General features: G+C 45.0%; 2 non-coding genes and 1 pseudogene across 2 annotated transcripts; all 3 read left to right on the forward strand.

Moving 5' to 3' along the window:
• Nucleotides 1–8,153: 8,153 nt before the first annotated feature.
• On the forward strand, nt 8,154–8,245 carry LOC115086364 (annotated as a pseudogene).
• Nucleotides 8,246–8,353: 108 nt separating this feature from the next.
• Nucleotides 8,354–8,426, forward strand: TRNAR-ACG. Its single transcript has one exon. It is a non-coding gene; the product is annotated as a tRNA-Arg (tRNA).
• Nucleotides 8,427–8,503: 77 nt separating this feature from the next.
• Nucleotides 8,504–8,576, forward strand: TRNAR-ACG. The gene has a single exon. It is a non-coding gene; the product is annotated as a tRNA-Arg (tRNA).
• The last annotated feature ends 830 nt before the right edge of the window (nt 8,577–9,406 follow it).

The following is a 9,406-nucleotide window of genomic DNA, read 5'->3' on the forward strand; positions in this document are numbered from 1 at the left end:
GTTGGAAGGGGGATGACCCCGTGGAAGTAGCAGGATGCAAGTTGATAGCAAATTCTGCCCTTGGCAGTAGTTCAGCCCAGTTGCTCTGCCGTGAATTGACATAAGATCGCAGAAATAGTTTCAGCATTTGTTCATTCTTTCAGTCTGTCCATTAGACTGAGGGTGGTAAGCAGAGGTTAAGTCCAATGCGATATCACATTTTTGACATAAAGCTCCCCAAAATTTAGCAGTGAATTGTATTCCTCTGTCAGATAGAATATGCTTAGGCATCCCATGAAAGCGAAAGATGTGTTTAATTAAGAGTTTCACTAACTCCACAGAGGATAGTAATCCTGGTAACACTACAAAATGTGCCATTTTGGAAAAACAGTCAACTGTGACCCAAATGGTCTTGTTTCTGTTGGATGGTGGCAAGTCTACCACAATGTCAGTTGCTATATGTGTCTACCAGCTGACCTGGTAGAATCACATATCAACAGCAAACACCTATGGGTAGATCTTAAAAAAATATGTGATCGCGTACTTTTGTTTGCGCACCAGGCGCGAACAAAAGTACGCTGGATTTTATAAGATACGCGAGTAGCCGCGCGTATCTTATAAAATCCGAGGTCGCCGAGCCCAGCGAGCGCTGCCTGTTCCCTCCAAGGCCGCTCCGATTTCGGAGATAGACTGAGAGTTAGAGTACTCACTAGGGGGCAGATTTTAAAAGGCCTGCGCGCCGGCACACCTATTTTGCATAGGCCACCGGCGCGCGTACAGCCCCGGGATGCGCGTAATCCCAGGGCTTTGGAAAAGGGGCGGGGAGGGGGCGTGCCGAGGCGTTTCAGGGGTGGGCCCGGGGGCGTGGCGCCGGCCCGGGGGTGTGGTCGAGGCCTCCGGACCAGCCCCCGGGACCGGAACCTGGAGCGGGGCTGCCGGCCAGCGTGCGCAATACAAAATGGCGCTGGCCGTATGGCCATATTGCTGTATTGCAAAATGGCGCCGGCCATATGGCCGTATGGCCGGCGCCATTTTGCAATACAGCAATACGATTCGAGTGCAGGAGGTCATTCCCGGACCCCCGCTGGACTTTTGGCAAGTCTTGTGGGGTCAGGAGGCCCCCCAAGCTGGCCAAAAGTCCCTGGTGGTCCAACGGGGGTCTCGGAGCGACCTCCTGCGCTCGTGACGTCGGGGGACAGGAACCAAAATGGCGCCGGCGCTACCTTTGCCCTGTCATATGACAGGACAAAGCCGGCTCCATTTCTATTAACGCACCCGTGGCCCGAGAGTGGAAGATCACACCGGGACCCCCCCCACTGGACCCCAGTTAATTTAAGACATTTTGGGGGGGTTCGGGAGGGTGGGGGATTTATTTTAGGGTCGGGGTGGGTTTTAGGGTTGTTTTAGTGTGCCGGTTTTCCCGCCCTCCCCCGATTTACGATTTACACGATTTAAAAAAAAACAAAACCGCGACGATCCGATTCCCTCCCCCCCAGCCAAAATTGATCGTTAAGACGATCGATCACACGATTCACATCTCTACTCACTGGGCTACTCTCCGTGGGCGTGGTCACCTCCACAGCACTCAAGGATCCACAAACACACATAATTACAACAAATGGGCGATGTGGGTCATGATGACGGAGGCAAGGCTTCTTTTGAAAAGCCTCTTTGAGCATCGGAAAGGCTGATATGGCTTCTGGAGACCAGTTGGTGGGATTGGCTCCCTTTTTGGTCATAGCAGTTAGAGGGACAATCAATGATGAATAGTTTTTGATAAAGGAACGATAGTAATTGGTGAAGCCCAAAACGTGGCGCTGTGCCTTCAGGCCTGTAGGTTGGGGCCAATCCCGGATACTTTCTAATTTCTTGGGGTCCATCTGAAACCCGTTCTTAGAAACAATGTAACCCAGGAAGGGAACAGACTCCTTGTGGAATTTGCACTTTTCAAGCTTTGTGTATAGGTGGTACTTAAGCAGGCATCTTAAGACTTTCTTAACATCCTCCTGATGAGTTTGCAGATCTTGAGAGAAGATCAGTATATTATCAAGATATACTACTACGCATTGGTATAGTAAGTCCTATAAAATGTTGTTCATCATATTTTGAAAGATTGCAGGTGTGTTACTGAAACTGAAGGGCATGATGAGATATTCGAATTGTCCATCGCGGGTGTTAAACGCAGTCTTCCATTCGTCTCCTTCACGAATACACACCAAGTTGTAAGCTCCTTTAAGGTCCAGTTTGGAGAATATCTTGGCTCCTTGGAGCCTGTCAAACAGTTCAGAAATTAAGAACAGGGGATACCGGTCCTTGATGGTAATCTCATTCAGACCCCTGTAGTCAATGCAGGGGCATAAGGTGCCATCTTTCTTCCCTACAAAAAAGAAGCCTGTACCAGCAGGGGATTTGGAAGGTCTGATGAATCCCTTCTGAACGTTTTCTTGTATGTAGGCAGACATAGCCTTAGTCTCAGCTACAGAAAGAGGGTAAACTCTTCCTTTGAGAGATTCCGAATTGGCCTGCTCACCTCACTAATTCCTCCACAGGTTCTGGGTCATCCTCCCTAGTGGCAGCAGCGAGTGCAGCCAGGCCTCGGTGTCCTGCGGTGGTGGTCGCTGGGCCTTCCACCTGCAGTCAGGCCTCATGACGGGGCTTGGCGTCCTTCGTGGCATCAGCCCTGCCCCTAGGCCAGGGGCGGGTCCCAGCTCCACGGCATGCCCTGATTGAAAGCTATAAAAAAGAAGTCCCTGCCATCACTTCCTTGCCTTGCAATTGGGTTGACCACACTGTGATTTCTAGTTTGCCTTTGTGTTTCCAGTCTTTGTTCCAGTCTCGTTCCAGCCTTGTTCCAGTCTTGTTCCAGTCCTGTTCCAGCGTCCTCCTGTTCCTTCGTTTCTCCAGGTACTACCTTTCGGACTGTCTTCTCAGTACTGACTTCTGCCTTTTCCTGACTACATTGATCGCCACCTGGATTTGACCTCTGCCTGTTTACTGACCACATCTGCACGCTGCCTGGAACCAACCTCTGCCTGATCCCTGACCACGTCTGACTGCTGCCTGGAACCTGACCCCTGCTTTGGCTGACTACTCTCGGTGGTATTGACCCCTGCTTTGGCTGACTATCCACGGACTGACTACTGGTATTTGACCCCTGCTTTGGCTGACCACATTACCTTGACTCTGGCCTTGATCTTTGCCATACATTCAGAGACTCTCTCTTCTGGCCTTCTCTGGCACCCCGGACTTCTAGTCTGAACATCGACTGTGCACCCTTGATCCTGGTGGGCATACCTCTAAGCTTTCTCTCAAGGAGACCCTGCGAGGCCTTCCTAAGACCAGGTGGCCCGGGTAACCAAGGGCTCAACCCGAGGGAACCCCGGGTTGCTAGTGGCGAAGCTCCAGCTAGCCTCTGTCTCCTCTTGTGCTCTGCCTCCTGGTGGCAGGTGCTCTCTGGGTCCGACCAGGGAGCCTAACAATCCTACACTAGGTCAAGGGTCTACCTCCTGGCGCAACACATATGCATGCAATATGTATTTTATAATTGTGTAACATACACTTGTATATAGGCAAAGAACTACATCTTATGACTGGTGCTCTATGTTAGTCACCTATACAAGGGTATAAGGGTGATCCTACTGAGTAATTTAAAGATGAGATACAACATTTTAAAATCCAGATGCCCCTCTCAACAGCGTAATTGGTCTGAGGCCTGTGTGATGGGACTGATTTATAAATTTAAAAAAATATAATTCCACTGCCTTTGGAAGAAATTATAATGCTTATTTGTGTCTGAATATGATTACATCTGAGCTTTATTATGAATCACAGTACCTTTTCTCACAGATAATGCCATGTTTTGTCACTGTGGGCTAGCTGCATTCCTTAAGACACTGTGCATATTTAGCACTGTTTTCTACAAGTCAATACAGGTTTTTTTAAAGAGATATATGTGTGAGAACTGTGCTTTTAGGGAAAAGAAGCTACTCCACTATTTTTTATTCTTCTTGCCGCAAAGAAACATTTCTAACTTCAATCTGCTTCCTCTTAATATAATAACAACAAAACATTTCTTATATTTGATATGTTTTATCAAGCTTGACTACTCTGAAATAAATGCACCATAAGTAAAACAACTTCAAAACTTAGTTTTATCAGTGTGGACCATTGCAGGGGTAAAGTCAACAGACAGCATTGTGCAATGAAGCAAAAGAAATAAATGCACTGAATGAAGCTTGCCAGCTGTCTATAATTTAATAGTAAATGCTACAGCAATACACATAGATGTTTATTTATTATATTAGAATGTGAGGTGGGATAGCTAGAGATGTTTTGACACATTGTCCACTAGCTTAATATTTTATAACTGAATATAGTGGTATCATATATAGAATTAACTACTATTCAAATCAATAGCAATAGAAGTAGAAATAGTATATATTTTATTGTGCCCAGTATGGTTATTGATGTTACTTGAATAAGGTATAAGAATGGCATACAATTACATTTCCAACCAATTCACTAAGGACCTGATTCAAATTCTTGATAAGTTGCATGTTGGTGGAATACTTTATTCATCAGGAATGAACCTATATGGCCATATGCAGACAGAGGAAAGTTCAGACCCTAGTTTTATCCATTTTTTTTTTTTGGGGGGGGACGACTTCATTGAATAGGATTTACAGTTCTCCAATTATCAGTTTAAGCATTTCTCAGGAAGAAAAAGAGAAAATATTATTGATAAATGAGGACCTTTTCACTTGTTGAGGAATAAGAGGTTTTATAAAATCTTCAGTGTGGGCATACCTTTTGAAACCTAGAGGGCAAGGTACTAATACATAAGGATGTGCTTCAGGACAGAGATGTTCCAGGAGCTGCTTTCTCCTGAAGACATAGGTCTCTCGTTTCACAGTTGGGCTCACCTTATTACTCCTTCTCCCAGGGGACCTGCCAGCAGAGCTCTCTCTCTCTCTCTATGGCTTTAAAGGTAGCCCAGGCTAGAAACCTGGTCCTACACAGGTAAAGGAGGGGTTGTAGAGCCACTCCTTTACATATGCATTAATGTCAAAGGTATACACTATTTCTGATATGCTGTCCAAAAATGCACAGGTCACTGAGTCTGGTTTACCTGTGTGATGGACAAGACAAACTGTGCCTGACATCTTGGCTGACCCCTCATTAACAGGGCATACCTGATCTATGAGTGCCAACAGTGTGGACAGACACTTAAAGGTTGTGATTAACCAGTGAGATTTCAACTGCTCCTAATGGGGTGAATGGAAAAGGCCACTGTTTAAAGTGAGCCTATAGAAAGTGTGTAGTGCCAGCTCACACACCAAGCTTTATGGCAAGTGCATTGTTTGGCCTCACAAGATTAGCAGGCCTCTGCAGCATCGGGAGAAAAAGCCAGGCCCTGGAGCAATGGCATGCAGACCTAACTGTAAAAGCCACTTGTCATGTCAGTAATGATTTTACATTCCCCACAGCCCCACACCATATCTGTGCTGTTTGCTGCTTACACGTAGCCAGAGATGGAATAGAGAAAGACAGCATCTCTCTTATCTATGAGACAACCATCACCGTAGAGGCCGTCCTCAAAATTTTCATACAGACTGCCTACGTATAAAGGAATCGTGCTCATCTCCTGAGTTCCTGGCCACCATATCGCAGATGCACATTTGAGCATCAAAGACCACTTGCACACTGATAGAGTGGAAGAGCTTTCTGTTGCAAAAGATCTCCTCCCTGTCACAGAGTTGGATGATAGTCACCCCACCTCTGTGACTATTCATTAAACATCTGCTGTATATTTACTGAACAACTGCTAACAATTGCTAATGTCTGTCCTGCAAGATCCAATTTGTCCTTTTGGAAAACTGTTGTATACTTTTGAACCCTGCTTAGACATGATCCTGTCAATCTCCCACAACCTTGGTGCGAGAGACATCTCCGTGGGTGTCCCCCACAAAATCTGTTCCCTATGACCATCCCTGTCAAACTCTTTACCCTCCTCCCCCTCCCCCCCCCATGCCTTATCCCTTCATCCCTCTTATCCTTTTACCCCCTCTAATCCTTTTTACCCCTCCTTACCTCCTCACCCTCCTCCCACCTTTTCCCTTCATCCCTCTTATCCTGTTACCCCCTCTAATCCTTTTAACACAACCTTGTACATAGTATTTTATATTATTTGCTATAACCAATATCCCGTTTATTCTGTACTTTCGTAATTTATTTTATATATATACCAATATTTAACTACCTTGTTCTTATGTAAAATTGTTAACTGTTCCCTGTAAAGGCCATGCCTAAATGATAGTTACACTATCATAGTTTTAAGTTATCTGTAAACCGATACGATGTGCAAACGGTTGTCGGTATATAAAAGTTTCACATAAATAAATAAATAAAATGATGGCTACACAATTGCAGTCGATAGCTCCCAGAACATTGGGAAAGTTAACAATGGCATAAAAGCCTCTCTTCAATTTCATCAAGTCCTGCCAGTCCTGAGGAAATGGTATGTAGTGATTTAATGCATCAGAAACAGCTGTTATGAGCTAGTCCAGACAGTGGAAAAAGTGATTTAGGTCATTCCCCCCACGCCCCTTACTGTCGTTTGGAAGTAGCTGGTTGCCATGAAATGCAGGGTGGCCAATAGTTTGGTAAGGCCCAGCACAGTGAGGGACCTTTCCATAACCAGATCAAGATCCCCTTGGATTTCTTCATATAATTCCTGGATAGCCTGAGAGCTGAGATGATACCTGCTAACCACATAATCCTCTGGCATGCCCAGCAATGAGGCTCGTGGAGGAAATATAATTGTATTAGCTAGAGTTAACCCTGACTGGCTCTTACTCCATACAGCAGCAGGTACAAGCTTGATATCTTTTGTAAGTCATTGATGGCCTGCACTCTACTTGTGCATTAGGCAAGGGGGAAGTTTTTTGCTTAGCGTGCAAAAGGTCCCAGGTTCAAATCCCAGAGGATGGTTGCAATTATGTTTTGAGAAAAAAACCTTCCACATATGTCTCTTGCCATAAGCTTAGCATTTTGGAAGGTATCTGACGCTGCGCAAATGCCTGCAGATTCTCCTCTGCAACTGTATTTTCTCCTTAGGAAAGATTTCATTGCCAGCAATCACTATTTTTACCTACAGAATCCTCTTATTACTCGGAGGAAATCCCTGTCGCAATTTTTCTATCTCCCTGCAAGGAAAATGGAAGATGACTCACCAGAAAAATTCACGTATCAGAATATTCACTAAAAGGGAGTTTCCACTGTAGCACAGGGATCCTTGCCCTTTGCCAGCAAGGAAGCAACGCAAGGTAATAAAAATGCAAAAGTGATCCCATTCTCCTATTTTTATTTACAAATGAAGAATTTGATATTTTTCGCATTTGGGTTTACAAAATTCAGCAGTGAGCAAGGAGCCAATCTGAGGCTCTAAATAGCAGCATTTGGCTTCAGACTCTCTGGAGGAGCCTCTGGAGCTTGCAGTTGCAATTTTTCCTGGAAAGGCAGGACTACAGCTCCTTAGATTCCGCGAGTCTACGTTCAGTTTCTCACGGTTGGCTTGGTTTTGGTGGCAATCCAATTCACATGGGACACAGCACTGATACCGTTCCAGAAATCTTGAATTCACAGGAAACCCTAACTGCTTTGGAAGGCAAGGTCAAGGGCAGGGTAGGGGAGAAAGGAAGGAATGTGCTTTCAGGCTTCGGGGAGATCAAATCCATTCCATCACTGTGGGAGTACTGTGACATTACGAAAGGGCTGCTCTAGGAAAAGGTCCTTGCAAGGGCCTAAGCGGCAGCAAAACTCTTACTGCGTCTCAAGAGAAATCATAAAAACATGAGTCAAGGCAAAGCATGCTGCCAGTGCCCATTGTGAGCCCTGCACAGGAAACAAGCTGGTGATGTCATAGAGGCATCTGCATATTGCCATTAATTCCCAAGAAGCATCAAAACATTCTTGTCCCCTTCTCAGGTCTTGCGCATTGATTTCATCAATGGAAGCTGAGTTCTCAGACTCCTTGCAATGCTGTGTTGGAGAAATAGCTGTTGGTTGAGATGAGAGAGCATTCCCTCCCCACCTCCCTGACGGGCCTGGTTGCCCCGATGTAGAAAGATGACCACAGAAGGAGTTTTTATAGAGGTTGACTCAACCTCAATTTTGTGCTTGCTTTGGCAGCACATATACTAAAATTGGAACGATACAGAGAAGATTAGCATGACCTGCGCAAGGATGACACGCGTTCCTTATTTTGGTCTACCACCCCCTATCTTTTGACCAAAAATATCTCATTTTCCCAAGTGCAGAAGCAGGAACGTTCATTTGGTTTTCTGAAAAGTATTGCCACTTGCTCTTGCAGAGTGGGCCAGTGGCGCAATGGATAACGCATCTGACTACGGATTAGAAGATTCTAGGTTCAACTCCTGGCTGGCTCGGGCATTCTTTTAGAACCAAAAGGCTACTAAGAGCCAAGAGTAACAGATAAGTATGAGAAAAAAAAAAAGTGCAGAGTGGGCCAGTGGTGCAATGGATAACATATCTGACTACGGATCAGAAGATTCTAGGTTCAACTCCTGGCTGGCTCAGGCATTCTTTTAGAACCAAAAGGTTACTAAGAGCCAAGAGTAACAGATAAGTATGAGAAAAAAAAAGTGCTGAACTTGCTAGGCAGACTGGATGGGCCGTTTGGTCTTCTTCTGCCGTCATTTCTATGTTTCTATCAGAGAGGAGAAAGTCTCACAGAGAACTAATTTCGCTCCACCAGTGCTGGGTCTCCCTGCCATAATGATAGGATATCCCTTCTCTATTTTCTGGATCTTTGCATTAAATTGAGAAGAGCACAAGTCATACCTGCTGGGAGTGGCTTGCATTTGAAAACTCTCCCACCCTGTCGGAACTGGAATCAAGTCATCTTTCTAGTCGCAGAATATTTCCATTCCAAAGCTAATGTTACGCACGATAATAACAACTCTTCTTCTTCAATCCTTTTATTAACATCAGAAAGCATGTTCCTTCCACTTAAAGGAATCTTCTCTCCACAGGGGCTTTAGATTGAATGGAAAGAATGTAAAAATGCTCACACGTATCCGATTGAGATACAAATCCATGCGTTGTAAATTCAGAAGATGATTTATGAAATAAGCACGCGGTGTCAGTTTCTTTTGTAAAGCTTTCCACCAATTGATCGGAAAGATAATTCTTCGGCAACATAGTCATAAAGGGATGATTGATTAGTCCAGTTTGCTCTCAGGCATGGGTGCCTGTAAAAAGTTACGTTCAAATGACAACGACTACCCAGTTGCAAGGAATAGTCGGTATTAAAATGTCACTTTTTCAGCTCCGTATTTGCTGGGATTTTTTTCTTGTGCGTTAACCGTTTCATTGAGACTCTGGGATCCTCCTCTTCCTCTATCAT

Source organism: Rhinatrema bivittatum, chromosome 2 (assembly GCF_901001135.1).
Source record: "Rhinatrema bivittatum chromosome 2, aRhiBiv1.1, whole genome shotgun sequence".
NCBI lineage: Eukaryota > Metazoa > Chordata > Amphibia > Gymnophiona > Rhinatrematidae > Rhinatrema > Rhinatrema bivittatum.